Genomic DNA, 18,980 nt, shown 5'->3' with positions numbered 1-18,980 from the left:
CATTATCTGTCATGACGTCACTGTCTGTGGAATTAGTTCCTGAAGATCTATGTCCCCTATAGGCTATCAACCCTGAGGGGAAGGACTTTGCCTGTCTTGTGCCTCTGCTGCCTGGTCTGGAACACAGGCCCTGACCTGGAACAGCAGAGGAAGGCTATACCTCCTCCACCCCATCCATCTCCCATATTGTCACCAGACACATAAAAAAATCCCTGTTTCAAATCCTTTAGACTTGCGGCCAAGATGGAGGCATAGGTACACACTTTGCCTCCTGGCACAACCAAAAGAAGACAACAAATTTATTTATTTATTTATTTATTTATTTATTTCTGCTTCTATTTATTATATTTAATTTAGAAAGATTATAAATATATTGACCCATGCTTTTTATTTCTAAAACTGTTACAGTTCCTTTTTTTAATTTTTTACCCAGCTGGAGTTTATTTGGGCATATGGGTTAAGTTAGAGAGTCCTCCTTTATTCTTTTTTTTTTGAAATTTAAAAAATTTTTTCCCTTTTCTTTAATGTATTTTTTTCAAATACATTTGTCTCTCCCTTCCCCCCACCACCTTCCCTTGCCCCCTCCCCCTCTCCCTCCCTCAATCCTTCCCCTTTGGTTTTGTCCATGATCCTTGCTATATGTTCCTTGACTTTCCCCTTCCCTTCCTTTTCCCCTGCCCCCGCTCCCTCCTTCCCTCTTGTCTCTGTTGGTTTCTTTTTCTTTCAGTGTTGCTGGTCTTATTTTCCTTGCATCTTTGTATTGTTCGTTAGGTTCCACTTATAGGTGAGATCATATGGTATTTGTCTTTCGCCCCCTGGCTTATTTCGCTTAGCATAATGCTCTACAGTTCCATTCATGCTGTCATGAAGTTTAGTAGTTCTTTTTTTTCTTTCTGCTGCGTAGTATTCCATTGTGTAAATGTACCATAGTTTTTTGATCCAATCATCTACTGATGGGCATTTAGGTTGCTTCCAACACTTGGCTATTGTAAATTGTGCTGCTATGAACATTGGGGTGCATAGGTTCTTTTGAATTGCTGTTTGGGGATTCTTAGAGTATAGTCTCAGCAGGGGAATCCCTGGATCAAAAGGCAGTTCTATTTTCAGCTTTGTGAGGAAATTCCACACTGCTTTCCACAGTGGCTGCACCAGTCTGCATTCCCACCAGCAGTGTACTAGGGTTCCCTTTTTCTCCACAGCCTCACCAGCACCTGTTGTTTGTGGATCTGTTTATGATGGCCACTCTGACCGGTGTGAGGTGGTACCTCATGGTGGTTTTGATCTGCATTTCTCTGATGGCTAGTGATGCTGAGCATCCTTTCAAATGCCTCTGGGCCCTCTGTATCTCCTCCTTGGAAAAGCATCTGCCCAGGTCCTTTGCCCATTTTTTGATTGGATCATTAGAAGACAACAAATTTAAAAACAAAAAATAAGCAGAAGTGCCAGAAAATCGAACTGTATGGAAGTCTGACAACCAAGGAGCTAAAGACGAAACATCCATCCAGACCGCTAGGAGGGGTGGAGACAGGCAGCCGGGGTGGAGAGGACATGTGGCAGAGTGGCAGCTGGAGGATCAGGCAGGCGAGGTGACTGCTGGCGGACCAGGTGGTCCCACATTTGTGTGCGGATAAACCAGAAGAACAGCTGGGGAGTGAGACAGACTGTGCAATCGAGGGTTGCAGTGTGGGAAAAGAAGGCCTCAAAAGCCTCTAGAGGTAAAAAGTAGTGGGGGTTGGGGCAGCAGGAGAAATGTCCAGCCTCCCAGGAGAGTCCGCTGGAGAGACCCATGGGGTCCTAGAACATATACAAACCCACCTGCCCAGGAATCAGCACTAGAAGGACCTGATTTGCTTGTGGGTAGCAGGGGAAGTGACTGAAAGCCCCCGGAGAGCTGAGTAAGTGCCATTGTTCTCTCTTGGACCCCTACCCCACACACAATGTTGCAACTCAGGGACCTGTGTTGCCCCGTCCTGGCGAATACCTAAGGCTCTGCCCCTCTGAATGTAAGAGGAGCACTGAGACAAAGAAATATGGCCCCAATGAAAGAACAGATCAAAGCCCCCAAAATAGAACTAAGCGATGAACAGATAGTGAACCTATCAGATGCACAGTTCAAAACATTGGTAATCTGGATGCCCACCAAATTGCTGAGTACGGTCACAAATGGAGGAAAAAGTGAAGGCTATGTAAAGTGAAACAAAGAAAAATACACAGGAAACCAAGAATAAAGGGAAGGAAACTGGGACTCAAATCAATGACTGGAAGAAGAAGGAAGAGACGAATATTCAATCAGAACAGAATGAAGAAACAAGAATTCAAGAAAATGAGGAGAGGCTTAGAAATGTCTGGGACAATATTAAACAATCCAACATCTGAATCATAGGGGTGCCAGAAGGAGAAGAGGAGGAGCAAGAAATTGAAAACTTATTTGAAAAAGTAATGAAGGAGAACTTCCTCAATCTGGCAAAGGAAATAAGATTTCCAGGAGATCTAGGAAGCTCAGAGAGACCCTAAGAATTTGGACCCAAGGAAGCACACACCAACGCACATAATTACATTACCCAAGATTAAAGATAAGGAGAGAATTTCAAAGCTGTAAGAGAAAAGGAGACAGTTCCCTACAAAGGAGTTACCGTAAGACTATCAGCTGATTTCTCACAAGAAACCTTGCAGGCAAGAAGGGGCTGGCAAGAAGTTTTCAAAGTCATGAGAAGCAAGGACCTACATCCAAGATTACTCTATACAGCAAAGCTATCATGTAGAATGGAAGAGCAGATAAAGTGCTTCTCAGATAAGGTCAAAGTTAAAGGAGTTCATCATCACCAAGCCCTTATATGAAATGTTAAAGGGACTTACCTAAGAAAAAGATAAAAAACTATCAACAGTGAAACAAAGGGGAGAGGCAGGGGGAAGAATGGGGGAAAAGGTACAGGGAATAAGCAGCATAAATGGTAGGTACAAAATAGGCAGGGGGAGGTTAAGAATAGTATAGGAAATGGAGATGTCAAAGACCTTATATGTACAACCCATGGACATGAACTGGGGTGGGGGAGACTCTGGGGAGTGGGGCAGTATAGGGTGGAGGGGAATAAAGGGGAGAAATAAAATGGGACAACTGTAATAGCATAATCTATAAAATAAAAATTAAAGAAAAGTAAAATCCTTCAATGGGAGAGGACGTTAGCCAGATGGTGTAATTAGGAGTCCCTTGTTCCTCCATGGAATAATTAAAAAATTGGTACTGGCTAAAATATTTTTTAAGAGTTCTGGAAAAAGAGTCAAAGATCTACAGAACCAAGCAAATGCCTAGTCAAGAAACCATTCAGGATGTTAAGAAATTTTGTGGTTATTTACTCATTCCTTCACCACTTCTCCCCATGTGAAACCATCTGAAAACAGCAGCACCAACTCTTAGTCCCTCCCCTCAAACTGCAGGGAACAGAGAGAGCAGTCCTTTTGGCAACATCCTAACCTGTCTTGGGGTTCCTGAGGGACAAGTCTCTGTTTTGTCTGATTGGGAGCTCAGATGAGGAAAGCTACAGAAAATAGCAGTGGATGCTTCTTGTGAAAGCCACAGGGTGATTGCAGATAACTGGGGCAAGAGGATGGGTGGGTGGGGGAAGATACAATAGAACAACTCAAGCCCAAGAAGTTCAGGTAATATCGGGAAATTAAGATATTTAAAAACAGCCATGTATGGGGGAATTGCAAATAGTATGCACACAAGCCCAAGGAAGATACATGCTCAGAAAAAGTCCTGAAAAGAGCTTATGCCTTTGCCCCTGGCTGACTCTAAAGCTCAGACACATCTTGCTAATTAGTGCAGGTCTTTCATAGCACAGAGCCAGTCAACAAAGACTGGGGAAAATGGCTACTTTTTCAAAAGCCCAATCTTACAAAAAAGAAAAAAATCAAAAGGCATACAAAGAAACAAGAAAACATGGCCCATTTAAGAAAGGAAAATTGGTAGAAACTGTCCTTGAGAAAACACAGGCATAGGATGTACTAGATAAAGACTTTAGAACAACTCCCTTAAATATGTGGAAAGGGGTAAAGAAAAACCAAAAAAACCTAAAAAAAAATTAAGAAAACCATGTATGAATATATGACAACAAAATGAGAATATCAATAAAGAGACAAATATTGTAAAATGAAATCAAACATATAGTGGAGCTGAAAAATACAATACCCAAACTGAAAAATTCACTATCAGGATTCAACAGCTGATTTGAGCTGGAAAAAAAATCAGTAAACTTCAACACCAACACTGAAAAAGTCTTAAGAAAAATGGACAGAGCCTAAAGTACTTATGGGACATGATAAGCAGACCAATATGCACAATATGGGAGACACAGATGAAAAGAGAGAGAGGGCCAGAGAGGTTATTAGAAGAAATATGGCTGAAAACTTCCAGAGATTGAATACATAGATCTACAAATTCAGGCTAAATGACAAAACAAAACAAAAAACAAAAAACAAAAAAACAACAGACTAACACACACAAAAAAGATCAATATTCCTTATAAATGTTAATGCAAAAATCCTCAACAGATAGTGTCAAACTGAATTCAACAACATAGTGAAAGTGGGATTTATTCCTGGAATGCAAGGATGGTTCAACATGTGAAAATCCATCAACGCAATATATCACATTAACAGAATAAAGGAGGAAAGAAAACCCTCATGATTATCTCAAGTGATGCAGAAAAGATTTAATAAAATCCAACCCATTTTCATAATAAAAACAGCCAACAAACTAGGAATAGAAGAAAGCTACCTCAACATAATAGAGGTCATAAATGAAAAAAACACAGTTAACATTATACTCAATGGAGAAAGACTGAAAACTTTTTTCTATAACCAAGAAAAGAGAGAATGTCTGCTTTCACCATTTCCACTTAACATAGTATTGGAAGTTTTAGCCAGACCAATTAGGGAAGAAAAAGTAATAAAATGCATCCAAATTGGGAAGAAAGAAGTTAAAATTTCTTTTTGTGGATGACATGATCTTATTTATAGAAAACCCTAAAGATTCCACAGGGTATGGGGAAATAACTTTGAACTACTAAACAAGTTCGCAAGGTTACAGGACACAAAGTCAACACAATGTTGTTTCTATACACTACAATGAGTAATTTGAAAAGAACACTAAGAAAACAATTTCATTTACAATAGCACTGAATTCCATTTACAGTATCACTAAGCAATTCCATTTACAATAGCATCAAAAAAATAAAATACTTAGGAATAAAGTTAACTGAAGATGTGCAAGACCCTAATGCTACAAAATGGTACTAAAAGAAATTAAGTAAGAGTACAATAAATACAAAGATATCCCACGTTCATGGACTGGAAGGCTATACTGGTAAGGTGTCAATGTTATCCAAAGTGACCCATAGATTCAATGCAACCTTATCAAGATCCCAGCAACTATCTTTTTTTTTTTCCTCGTAGCAATAGAAAAAAGCCCACCCTAAAAATCAAATGGAATATCTAGGGATTCCAAATCACCAAAACTACCATGCAAAAGAAGAACCAAGTTGGAGGTCTCATACTTCCTGATTTCAGAACAGACTACAGTGCTTGCTTCGGCAGCACATATACAAAAATTGGAACAATACAGAGAATATTAGCATAGTCCCTGCATTTTACTATACTGCAAAGCTATATATAACTTTGTAGTATATTAATAGCCTATAAAGCTACAGTAATTAACACATGGTAATAGTGGTATAAAGACAAATAGACCAATGGAATAGAATAAGAGCCCAGAAACAAATGATCTTTGACAAGGGTACCAAGACCATTCATTGGGCAATAGATAGTCCTCTTTAATAAGTCATACTAGGAAAACTGTTATCCACATAGAAAAAAAAATGAAGTTTTTTTCTTACATCATATACAGATTTTAACTCAAAATGGATTAAAGACTTAAATGTAAAACCTAAAACTATAAAACTCTTAGAATAAGTCATAGAAATGTTTCACAATATTAAATTGGCAATGATTTCTTAGATAAGACACCAAAATACAGGCAACAAAAGCAAAAATATACAAGTGGGACTACATCAAAATTAGAAAACCTTTGTTCATCTAAGGACACTAAACGCAGAGAAAAAAGGCAACCCACAGAATGGGAGAAAATATTCACAAGTCACATATCTGATAAGGTATTAAAATTCAGAATATATAGAGAACTACTAAAACTTAACAACAACAGCAACAACAATACTTGATTAAAAAAAGTACCTAAATAGACATCTCTCTGAAGATATAATACAACAAGCATATGAAAAGATGCTCAACATCACTAATTATTAGACATATGCAAAACCACAATGATATATCACGTGACACAAATTAGGATAGCTACTATAAAAAAAAAATTAACAAATGTTGGGAAGGATGTGGAGAAATCGGAAACCTTGTGGGGTTATAAAATATTGCAACCACTATGGAAAACAGTATGAAGGTTGCTCAAAAAACTAAAAATAAAATTACCATATGATCCAATAATGTTATTTCTGGGTATATCATCAAAAGAGCTAAAAGCAGAGTCTTGAGATTATTCCACACTCCTGTTCACTGCGGCATTGTTCACAGTAGCCAACAGGTAGGAATAGCCCAAATGTCCATCCATAGATGAATGGATAAAGAAAATGTGGTATATCCATACCATAGAATATTATTCAGTCTTAAAAAGGAAGGAAACCCTGATAAATGCTATGACACAGATGAACCTTGAAGACACTCTACTAAGTGAAATAAGCCAGTCACAGCAAGCAAAATATTACACTTACATGAGGTGCCTAGAATAGTCAAATTCATACAAACAAAAAGAAGAATAATGGTTCCAGGGGCTGGGGCAAGGCAGGAGATGAATAACTGTTTAATGGGTGCAGTGATTCAATTTGGGAATATGAAAAAGTTCTGGAAATCGATGGTAGTGATGAGCACAACAATGTACTTGATGCCTCTGAATTATATACTTAAAAATGGTAAATTTTGTTATGTATATTTCATCACATTAAAAAATCCTTTAATGGCTCTGAGGCAATGAGTTCTGTGAACACAGGACTAAAGGCAGTGGTTGGAGGGAAATGAAGAGGGCTAGGACTGCTTATTATATCAAGTTCAAAACTGTTTTAAAGTTACTAGTCACACCTTACGCTCTCAACAAAGGTGAGAGATCATGTCTTACTGAGATTCTTCCACCCTAAAATATTATGTTTCTTTTTAGAATCCTTTTCCTTTGGTCCTTTCTCTACACCTCTACAAAACCTACTTAAGATGCTTACTGCCACTCTGAACCCTGGCAGCTGGAGGCTCCTCACTTGGGCTCCTTGATGCTCTACACACTTCCCTTCCCTGAGGAAGATGTAGGTAGACTGCCTCTCTTCCTGTTGGGAAACACCCCTCCTGGTTTCAAGGACTGCATCCCCACCAACCGGTGAGAGGGCCTCAAGGCTGGAAATAATCAAGAAGGCCTTGGGAAAACAGGCCACTGAGGAGACAAAACCTGTCCCCATCACATCACCCTGCTCGGCCCTGTGATGGTTGGCAGTCAAAGATGGGTAAGGTCTCTCAAGAGGAGGGATGACCTAAGACAGACACGGCCGGTATGGGCAGCAGGACAAGGACTTGGGGGACATGGAAAAAGGGCAAGAGGCTTTGATATGGCTGGAGTCCTCATTCTATCTGAAAGAAGTCTCCTTATCTCTTGGTGGTTTGGCCTGGCCTGCCTGGCTCAGGTTTGAAACACTACTAAAGGCAGGCACAGCCCTAAACTGGATCAGGCTGTTCTGGGGACAATCAGGCCTAGAAATTAGTTCCTTGAAGTATGCTTTGTTCTTCCCTCAAAAGCTATGATAACTGGTTCATGCTGGGAAGGAGATTTACATTATTCATAGACCCTGACCTGAGGCAGATCTCATGTTCCTCCAATTGTTATCTATGATCTCTTTTTGTTTTCTGTAAACATAGCCTTTTAACATTGATTGGTGAACTTTGTTGTATACCCCTGTGATTATGGGTCTCAATAAAAGCCTTTGGACACGGGGGCTTGGGACCTTCTCCACTAGAGGGAAGAGCCATGTCCCCTCTCCTGGCACACAGAGAAGTGTTTGCAACAACTTGTGTTTATTTCCCCATCTCTGACAACCGCAGGACGGGCTCTCTGGGATTCGGAGCCCCATTCCCTCCTCTGCTGGCTCCAGACAGTAACCCTCAGATCCAGGAGTGCCTCACATGGTGCTCCCTGCGACATCTTCCTTTCAGTTAAGACAGTGCCTCTCTGACAGCAAGGACTAGGTCACTCATCCCGAACCTCCAACCTCTGACACAAGGCCAGAGCTGAGCTACTGCTCAGCCAATACTTGCTTGTGAAGAAGGCTAGCTGACACCTTAGCAATTCACCAACAGGCAGTCGGGGGAAGGTGGAGGCACGGAAGATGCTCTAGGACCTAGGTGATGACCACCGATAGAAGTAGGCCATTTGGGAGGTGGCGGTTTGCTAAGAGCCAGAAGTGACCAGGTTTTCTACATGCTGAGTTTGAAATGACAGCAGAACAACAATCAGAAATGAACTGCTCTGTGAGAGATGACAGGATTAGGGCTGGGACTGGGGAATTATCCACATTAAGGTGATGTTAGCTGAGATCAGGAATGAAGAAGTCAGCAACAGAGAGAAAACCCAGGAAATGAGTAGAGGCTGAGACACAACCTGGCCCTCAACTTACCACTTACCCACAAGTGGCCCTCTCATAGGCCTCCTTTGGTTAGGTTACTATAACCCAAAGTTCCTGTCGGTAAGTGATCTTTAAAAAAAGTATTCACACAAAAGGTGTTAAAGCAGCTACTTCTGAGGATGAATCATGAGGACATAAAAGCAATACTAACACCTTGTAAACATAAAAGTGTTTTATGAAATCTTTTGACATAATCAAGTTTTATCATGTTCTACATTAGTCTAAGAACTATGTTCTACATGATCAGATTAACAAGTGATAATCATATTTGGAGGCAAAGGATACTCTTTATTAAATTTGTCTACCCATTGAAAAATATCTTTGTGTGCTATATCCTACATCAGAGGCCCACAACGCTGATACTTACATCATATGGCACACAAAGACTTATTTCCATACGACTACACCAAGGCCCTGGGAATATTTGTAAACAGACTTGCCCAGGATTAGACAGCTAGCATGTTGTGAGGCACAGACAAAATTTTCTGGCTTTCAATAACTTCCCTTTCCCTATTAATACAAGACTCTACTTTAGACAACCAAAAAACGTACATGAAATTATATACACATAATCATTTAAGTTATACACCACAAGTTCCGGGTGACATTAAGAGAGTCCAAATAGAACATAATACTGATAGAGCCAGAAACAGCCTGGCCCACACCTCCAAGCCCTTGAGGCCAAAACTGAAAGCCAATTTCACTCCTCTGGGTTCAGGTGTTTGTCCAGAGCTATGACACCTGCAGTAGAGACAAATCACATTTCTGTGGACACCACTAACACTGTAAATATATTGATCAGGCCTACCCAGAGGTTCACTGAGGAAAGTAATTCAACTTTAGTTTAGTTTTTTTCTTTAAAGGGGAGTCTAGAACAAAGCTGTAAGGAACATTAAGAAGACTGGCAGGTGGGACAAAGTATAACATACGCAGAGGCAAACAGAAAGCTTTGGCTGGGCAAACTTTGCACCCAGCTGGCTCCTGACAGGGCCACCCTCTGTCAGGGGCAGGCAGAGGTCAAAGAGGAGAATCTGGGTGTGGATCAGTGATGTCAGAGGAAGGTGCCTGCTGCATACTTGGCTAGGTTTCTAGGAGCTGGGGATGGCAGGCTGGCTCTTAGAAATAAAAGGTCTATTTGATTTGGATGGTGGCCACCTAATCTGTTTGCTAGTTGCTTCAAGGTTTTCAGTTTAAGTACACAAAGCAGCCATCTGCACAAAGGACTGTGACATATGCTAAAAACCTATCCAGAACCAAAGTACATTAGCAAACCACCACTTATTCTCCTGGCAGGTTTAAATGGATTTTTCTCCCTTTTTCTGCATAAAAACTACAGATGAATCGGTCCCATCAATAACACACCCGTTGCTTCCTTTTTAGGATCCAGGAGGAGGGAGGTACTTGCAGACCTTTTTCTTTGGTTGTCCACTTCTCTGGTTTTTCATGTAAGGTTCAAGGAGGGAGATGGAAACACACCGATATTAGCCAAATGACACTTCTGAGGGCAGAAGTTGGGGGACAACAGACAAAAACCACTTTTTAGACTTGCTTGATAGACTTTCCATGGACCTTGTTCATACCATGGTAACACCAATAGGAAAAGCTCCCAGACATCATGGCTCTTGCACAGTTGGTCAGAGAGCCCTTGGTAATCACAATCACCATCAATCTATCCTCAAGGAATCTCCTTCCTAGAAGTTTCAGATTCTCTCACCGGGGGTTTTGAGCTAGGACCGCCTTCATCCCTGAGGCTCCATACCCAATCCTGGAACACAAGTGCCTGGAAATGCCTAGGTTACTTCTGAGGTGACTGATTCCTTTGGGTGGACACCAAGGATGGGGGATTGTGTCCACAATAACCTACAGAGCTATTAAGTCTTTTCTACAACACTTAAAACCATTCTATGGCTTTTAGCTGCACTTAAAATAAAAATCACTCTTCCTTCCATGATCTCCTACCCATCCCGCCCCTCTTGTCCACATTCCCCTGGCTGTTTACTAGTTTCCACTGAACAGAGTCCAGTCTGGTGTCCAGCTCTGTTCACCTCGGGGTCTCTTCCTCACACAGCCTGAAGCTCATTAGTAAGCTCAGGCAGAATCACTTTGACCTCTTCATGAGTTCTGGTCACCTATCCGATGTCAGAGTTAATTGTCCTCACACCCTCAAGTACTGTCTGAAGGGCATAGCCTCACCTGTTTCCTGGGTTCCTCAACTGAGCTGTGAGGGCCAGGAGGGAAGGGGTCTTTTTGTCCTTCCTATATGCTAAATTTGCCTACGCATTAAACAAACACCTTTACATATGATGTATCCTACTGCAAAGGCCGACGAGGCTGCTGCACCCGGCACAGAGATGGGACTACGGACAGCAAATGCTGGCTGAATGAATAAATGCAGCAGGATTGCCAGAATACTGAATGTGCTCCTCACGGGTCGCGGAGGTTCAGAGTCCAAGGAAAACTAATTGAGCTGGGATAGGAAGGCGGCAGGAGGAAAGGCCAGTGCGCGACTGACTCCGAGGCCATCTCCAACAGCTGCCGCTGGAGACCGGAGTTGACAGGAAAGAGGTTCTGCACCCCAGGAGCTCCCGACACTCCACCATTCCGACCCTCCACCACCCCAGCCCTTACTCCACGGCACAGCACACCAGCACACCGGAAGGCCACGAGCTGTCGGTTATCTTGGACCTGCAGATTCCACCAGCTCCGCACCCGCCCGGGCTCTGCCCCTCTACCCTATCTACGGACGTAGGTGTCGTTCCCGGGCAGCTGGGGATGGGGGTGGGAGCCACTGAGGGTGTCTGCCTGTTCTCCCACCCCAGTCGCATCACCTTGACCTCCACTCACAGGCGACAGCGAATCCGCGGATCCCGGGGTACTGGGCCCAAGCACTTTCAAGCTACATTCCCGCCGCCGAGCCGGGCCGGTTGTCGCGGGACCAGTGCGCAGGCGCGGTATAGAGACCGGGCGTCGCAGGACCAGTACGCAAGCGCGGAGTAGGGCGGGGACGGGGGGTGGGAGCCGAGAAGGGGGAGGGATAGCTGTCGGCGACCGCGCTGCGTGGGTGCAGTGGCTCATAACACGTGGGTTTATCTGGTCGTTCCTTCCAGCACGGAACCTGACTGGTGTTGCCACAGACCTGGGATCTCAGCATCGTTGGGCTGCCAGAACCCCAGTGCGGCTCTCGGCCAGATTCAGCTTCGCACCTAGCTTATATGGGTTCTTCACGGGGAGGGGGGGGGGGCAGGGGGGAGCAGGCCTTCGTCGTGTCTGGCCGAGACGTTTTACCACTACATCCTCACAACTTGACCAACCTGCAAAGTTTTTAAATTTTCCTTGAGTTCACATGTAAAGTTACTTTTATTATTTTTTAAAAGGCAATAAATACATGATAGAAAGTGCATCTGCAACAAAATAGGCAGTGCAATAAAATTCTTCCTCTTCTCAATCCCCATCCTCCTGTATCTTCCTAGAAATGGCCAAGTTTGCCAGCTCCCCACTTGTGTTAGTTGCGGGTGCTGGCTCCCAGTTTACTAAGGGATCCTCCTTGTAGGAGCTGCCCAAATGTCCCTTTCGTCAGTCTCCTTTTTTAACCCACTAGACCTAGAGCCCCCTTCCCAACTTCCCTCGAGATTGGGCTGCCCAAGGAGGTTTGGGTGCTCCCTTCCTGGAGACAGTGTAGGGTAGGCCCTGGAACAGTGTTAGTGGATTTCTGAAACACAGTGGGTTTAAAGGGACACTTTTGAGAGTAAGTGGGAGCCAACCAGATAAAATGTAAGGACAGTGTGGCAAACCAGGACTGGGCAGCTGGAGAATGTCAAGCACCTCATTGGGTATTGCCTTCAGTCCGTTGTTCTAGATGTTTGCTGTAATGAACGATGCTGCAGGTTTCCAGAGACTATCTTTGTGCACACGTGTAGAACAGGAATTGCTGTGATAAAGGATATGTTCTCCCTCCTTTTTTCTTTTAAACATTGGATACATATGGCTAAATTGTTCGTTAGATATTGTATTAGTTGACATTCCCACAGTAATGTATAGGCGTGTGGGTTTCTCCACATTTTTACAAATAGTCTTTCCAAACCTTTATATCTTTGCCAATCCAAATGTTACAAAATTCTATCTCACATACAGTTTTAATTTACATTTATTCTAATATTTTGAAATGCCTTTTCATGGAATTGTGATGTCCCTGCTTCTGTCTACCTCATTTGCAACATCTCTGATCATATTTTACCATTAGAGTTTCTAGAATTTGTCACTTTCGCTGACATGGGCTTTTGCATATACTATTAATTGTTTGGAAAGCTCTTCCCCCAGGTCTTTCCTTAGTAAATTGCTATGGTCTGAATGTTTGTTCCCGCAAAATTCATATGTTGAAATCCTAATACTCAAGGTGATGGCATTAGGAGGTAAGGCTTTGGGGAGATTATTTGTATTATGTCTTTATAAAAGAACATGGAGAGCGATCCCTCACCCTTTCTACTATATAAGGGTGCAGTGAGATGACAGGGCTCTGAGGAAGCTGGCCCTTACCAGACACCAGATCTGCCAGCATCTTGATGTTGGACTTCCTAGCCTTCAGGACTGTAAGAAATAAATGTTTGTTATTTATAAACCACCTGGTCTATGGTATTTTTATTATAGCAGCCCAGATGGACTGAGACATAGTTTCTTTCTCATTTTTTAAGGCTCAGATGAAAAAGTACCTCTTTAAACCACTTCATCTAGAGTGATCTCCCCACTACTGTATGTTTTTCTCCATAGCACTTATCACATCTATTGCTTGGTTATTTGTTGATTTGTATATTGGTATATTTGTTGTTCCATTACTGAAAGATAAGCTCCATGAAAGCAAGGAGGTGATTTGCCCTCATGATTGTTGCATGCCCAGCACCTAGCACTTGGTCTGGCACATGGTATGTGCCCATATCCCCTTGGTGCATCTGGCTTCAGCTCTCTGATGATGATGAATAATTCCCATGAATGCTGCCACCTCACATAACTCTTTGCTGTCCATGTTAGGGCTTACCTTAGAATTTCCTCTGGCAGCCCTGGAAGGAGGCGCAGTCTGGAAGTTCAGGAAGTCAACACTTAACTACTTGGGGATGAATGCTTCAGCCTTCCATGCTTCATAAGAGTAAAATTGAGATGCAGATGCCCACAGTGCTAACTAGCTCAGTCACGCCCAACCCCTACATTGGCTTTCCCTTCTTCTTGGGCCTCCTCTCCCAGATAAAGTACTTGTATTGAAGCTCTTATCTCAGGCTGTCTTTGGGAAAACCAAAAAGTAAGACAATACTCAGTAAATATTTGTTGAAAACTGAATGGCTTAATTACAGTGCTTCTTCAGTTTTTACTAGTCAGCTAGAAGCAGCAGGTCAGTGCTCCAAGTAAAAGGTGATGGAAGCCAATTGGCACCTACCCTGGAAATGCTCCAGAAAATGTATGCAAGTGCTCTGACAGCAGGAAGGAATCACTGGCCCTGCTTTTGGAACATGAGGAAATTTTAGAAGAGGTAGGGTTGCCTCAGTTTACCAAATGTGACTAAGGACAGAGTGGAGGAAGCCCACCTGCTCAGATTTGTCATCAGCTCACACCAGACTAGGAGGAAAGCTGAAAATCTGTCTATTACATAAAGTAGTGTAATGTGGATTTCACAGTGCCCTGGTCATAGAGTGCCAGTGCCCTCCTTGCCCATGTCTGACCCATTGCAAACACCTGTGATTCTCCACATAAGAGCCTTCCTTTAGTCCAGGTGTGCCCAACAAATGGAAGTGCCACGGAGAGAATACTGCGTTTGGGGCAGCCCTCAGCCAATGATAGGTATGAATATTCTAGATTCCTTCTCTCTCTCCCCGCTTTGTCCCTCAAGTGGGACAACTCTCTAACATGCTCAAAAGTGCAATTGAACCCCAGTTTCCCAAACTGATAACCCATATTGGTTTTCTTCCCTTCCTTCTCTCACTTCTCCAGTCTATTTGTCTTTCCTGGGGTCACCACCCCAATAAACTACTTGCATTTACTTAGGATTTGTTTTGGGAGAAATATGGCCAAAGACACCCCCTGCTTATAGGTGATCTTGATAATAATGGCATATAAAATGTCTTAGTCATCTCCTTTATTTCTTCCTTTGATTCTGATTCTGATTCCTTAATGTCCATAACTACAAATTACTGCCTTCCCATTTAAATCCTTTTTTTTTTTACTATATATTTTAAAAATTGTTTTTTAATTAATTGGGGTGATATTGGTTAATAAAATTATATAGGTTTCTGTCCTGCAGAATCTTCCCATCTGCCATGGATGAATAAATAAATTGTACCAGACACGATTTGTCTGCCAGGAAAAGGGGGTGGTGATTCTCTCTGGTGGAGAATGCCCTGAGCCCTTCTCTGAAATGGCTTTTATTGAGAACGATATTCACAGGGGGTTTACAGAATGCATGCAAAGCTTATCAATCCATCGAAAGGCTATAAATATTTAGATCAGGGTCTGTCAGACAAGCGGACACTGGGTGGGGCTCAGGAAGTTTCTCCCTGCTGTGAAGTCAAACACCTAGTATTTCCTTACCAGGGCAGTTCAAAACAGAGCAAGCTTCGGTAATTGTATTGCGTTCTTTAGGCCAGATCTCCCAGGGTACTCCCGGTGTCAGTATAGGGTTATGCCTGCCTCCAGCATTCTTAGTTTTCTAGCTGAGGCTTACAGGCCCTTTTCAAAGCTTACCTCGCACAGGGCCACAGTTCCCAATACCACGCAAAGTGGTCCCCAACAGATTTCAGGTTTACAATTCCGTAACATGTTATCTGTATATTGTATTGTGTGTTCACTACCCCAAGTCAAGTTTTCTATCACCATTTATCCACACTTTACCCCCATCCTGCCTTCCCCTACTCTGCTTTATCTCTGATAATCACCATGCTGTTGTCTGTGTCTATGATTTTTTTTCTTAATCTCTTTACCTTTGTCACCCAGTCCCCAAACCCCACTCGCCTTCTGACAGCAGTCAGACTGTTCTCTGTATCTATGAGTCTGTTTGTATTTTGTTTGTTAGTTTATTTTGTTCATTAGATTCCACATATAAGCAAAATCATATGGCATTTTTCTTCCCCTGACTGGGTTATTGCATTTATCTTAATCTCTCCAGGTCCATCCAGGCTGTCACAAAAAATAAAAGTCCTTTCTTTTCTTTCAATTTATTTTTATATTCATTGTGTAAATGTACCACAGCTGCTTTATTCACTCATCTACTGATGGGCCCTTGGACTGCTTCCAGATCTTGGCTATTGTAAGTGATACTGCAATGAACATAGGGGTACAGATATTCTTTAAAATTAGTGTTCTGAGTTTCTTCAGATATATTCCCAGAAGTGGAATCACTGGGTCATATGGCAGTCCCATTTTTAATTTTTTGAGGAAACTCCATACTGTTTTCCGCAGTGGCCAATTTGTATTTCCTCTAAAAAAGCACAAAGGTTCCCTTTTTTCCATGTCCTCACCAACATTTGCTTTTTGTTGATTTATGTATTATTAATAGCTATTCTGACAGGTGTGAGGTGATATCTCACTGTGTTTTAATTTGCATTTCTCTGATGATTAGTGACATTAAGAATCTTTACATGTGTGTATTGGCCATCTGTATGTCCTCTTTAGAGAAATGTCTATTCAGGTCCTTTGCCCATTTTTTATTGGACTGTTTGTTGTTGTTGTTGTTGAGTTTTATAAGTTCTTCATAAATTTTGAATATTAATCCCTTATCAGATGTAATAGTGGTGAATATGTTCTCCCATTCAGTGGGTTGTCTTTTCATTTCGTCAATGGTTTCATTTGTTATGCAAACACTTTTTAGTTTGATATAGTCCAATTTGTTTATTTTTTCTCTTGTTTCCCTTGTTCAAGGAGATATATGAGAAAAATTATTGCTTCAAGAAATGTCCAAGATTTTACAACCTATGTTTTCTTCTAGTATTTTTATGGTTTCAAGTCTAATATTTAAGTGTTTAATCCATTTTAAGTTTATTTTTGTGTATGATGTGAGAAGATGGTCTGGTTTCATTTTTTTGCACATATCTGTGTAATTTGACCAATACCATTTATTAAATAGACTATCTTTACCACACTATATGTTCTAGCCTGCTTTGTCAAATATTAATTGACCATAAAGGCAATTAATATATAAGGATCTCTATTCTGTTGCATTGATCAATATGCCTGTTCTTATGCCAGTACCATGCTATATTGATTAGTCTGGCCTTGTAGTATATTTTGATATCAGGCAGTGTAATTTCTCCAACTCTGTTCTTTTTTCTCAAGATTGCTATGGATATTTGGGTTCTTTTGTGGTTCCATAGATATTTTTGAATTTTCAATTTAGTTCTGTGAAATCAGCTATTGTTTTCTTGATACAAATTACATTGAATTTATAGATTGCTATGAGTAGTATGGAACTTTAATGATGTTATTTTTTTCCTACCCATGGCATGTGCTTTCACTTATTTGTTACCTTCTTCAGTTTCTTTATTCAGTCTCTTATGATTTTCTATACAGGACTTTTACAACCTTGTTAAGTTTATATCTGGGTATTTTCTTTTCCTTTATTTTTATTTTATTATTTTTTTATTTTTTATTAATTTATTTACTTTTTAAATACATTTGTCTCTGCCTCCCCCCACCTCTTTCCCTTGCCCCCTCCCTCCTTCCCTCCCTCAGCTCTTCCCCTTTGGTTTTGTCCATGAGTCCTTGCTATATGTTCCTTGACTTTCCCCTTCCCTTCCCTTTCCCCGCCCCCCACCTTCCCTCTTGTCTCTGTTGATTTATTTTCCTTTCAGTGTTGCTGGTAATATTTTCCTTGCATCTTTGCATTGTTGGTTAGGTTCCGCTTATAGGTGAGATCATATGGTATTTGTCTTTTGCCCCCTGGCTTATTTCGCTTAGCATGATGCTCTCCAGTTCCATCCATGCTGTCGCGAAGTTTAGTAGTTCTTTTTTTCTTTCTGCTGAGTAGTATTCCATTGTGTATATGTACCATACTTTTTGATCCAATCATCTACTGATGGGCATTTAGGTTGCTTCCAACACTTGGCTATTATAAATTGTGCTGCTATGAACATTGGGGTGCATAGGTTCTTTTGTATTGGCATTTTGGTGTTCTCAGGGTATAGTCCCAGCAGGGGAATCCCTGGATCAAAAGGCAGTTCCATTTTCAGCTTTGTGAGGAAATTCCACACTGCTTTCCATAGTGGCTGTACCAGTCTGCATTCCCACCAACAGTGTACTAGGGTTCCCTTTTCTCCACAGCCTCACCAGCACCTGTTGTTTGTGGATCTGTTTATGATGGCCATTCTGACTGGTGTGAGGTGGTACCTCATGGTGGTTTTGATCTGCGTTTCTCTGATGGCTAGTGATGCTGAGCATCCTTTCAAATGCCTCTGGGCCCTCTGTATCTCCTCCTTGGAAAAGCATCTGCCCAGGTCCTTTGCCCATTTTTTGATTGGATCGTTTGTCTTCTTGGAGTGGAGTCGAGTGAGTTCTTTATATATCTTGGAGATCAAACCTCTATCTGATGTATCATTAGCAAATATATTTTCCCATATGGTTGGCTCCCTTTTCATTTTGCTGATATTTTCTTTTGCAGTGCAGAAGCTTCTTATTTTGATGAGGTCCCGCTTGTTTATTCTTTCCTTTATGTCCCTTGCTTTAGGAGACATATCAGTGAAAAAATTGCTGCATGGGATATCTGAGAGTTTCCTGCCAATGTTCTCCTCTAGGACTTTGATGGTGTTGCGACTTATATTTAAATCTTTTATCCATCTTGAGTTTATTTTTGTGCATGGTGTCAGCTGATGATCCAATTTCAATTTTTGGCATGTAGCCGTCCAGCTCTCCCAACACCATTTGTTGAAGAGGCTGTTATTGCTCCATTTTATGCTTCTGCCCCCTTTGTCAAATATTAGATGCCCATATAGATCTGGGCTTATTTCTGGGCTTTCTATTGTGTTCCACTGGTCTATGGGTCTGTTCTTGTGCCAGTACCAGATTGTTTTGAGTATGGTGGCTTTGTAGTAGTCCAGTATTGTGATCCCTCCTACTTTGTGTTTCTTTCTCAAAATTGCTGCGGCTATTCGGGGTTGTTTATGGTTCCATATAAATTTTTGAAATGTCTGTTCTATTTCTGTGAAATACGTCATTGGTATCTTAATAGGGATTGCGTTGAATCTATAAATTGCTTTGGGTAGT

The 18,980-nt window shown here is 41.6% G+C and overlaps 1 protein-coding gene and 1 pseudogene across 11 annotated transcripts in view; one reads left to right on the top strand and one right to left on the bottom strand.

Moving 5' to 3' along the window:
• The window catches only part of ENTPD6 (ectonucleoside triphosphate diphosphohydrolase 6), a 32,572-nt gene extending 20,895 nt beyond the window's left edge, over window positions 1–11,677 (bottom strand). For 7 of the 11 annotated variants that reach the window (XR_008530335.1, XM_054587445.1, XM_054587453.1 and 4 more), the window contains exons 1-2: window positions 11,576–11,677; window positions 10,110–10,245 (exon numbers count right to left, since the gene is read on the bottom strand). The gene's annotated coding sequence lies outside the window, so the exon portion shown is untranslated. Of the gene's footprint in view, window positions 1–10,109; window positions 10,246–11,575 lie in introns of those variants that run through there. The other 4 variants (XM_054587446.1, XM_054587451.1, XM_054587450.1 and 1 more) reach the window with 4 other exon arrangements.
• On the top strand, window positions 5,580–5,678 carry LOC129081831 (uncharacterized; annotated as a pseudogene).
• Window positions 11,678–18,980: the final 7,303 nt, after the last annotated feature.

The sequence above is a fragment of the Pteronotus mesoamericanus genome, unplaced genomic scaffold, assembly GCF_021234165.1.
Source record: "Pteronotus mesoamericanus isolate MK-2021 breed Mesoamerican mustached bat unplaced genomic scaffold, CSHL_Meso_final scaffold_118, whole genome shotgun sequence".
Classification (NCBI taxonomy): domain Eukaryota; kingdom Metazoa; phylum Chordata; class Mammalia; order Chiroptera; family Mormoopidae; genus Pteronotus; species Pteronotus mesoamericanus.
The sequence above is the reverse complement of the archived record's forward strand: the minus strand, read 5'-3'. Positions and strand labels throughout refer to the sequence as shown.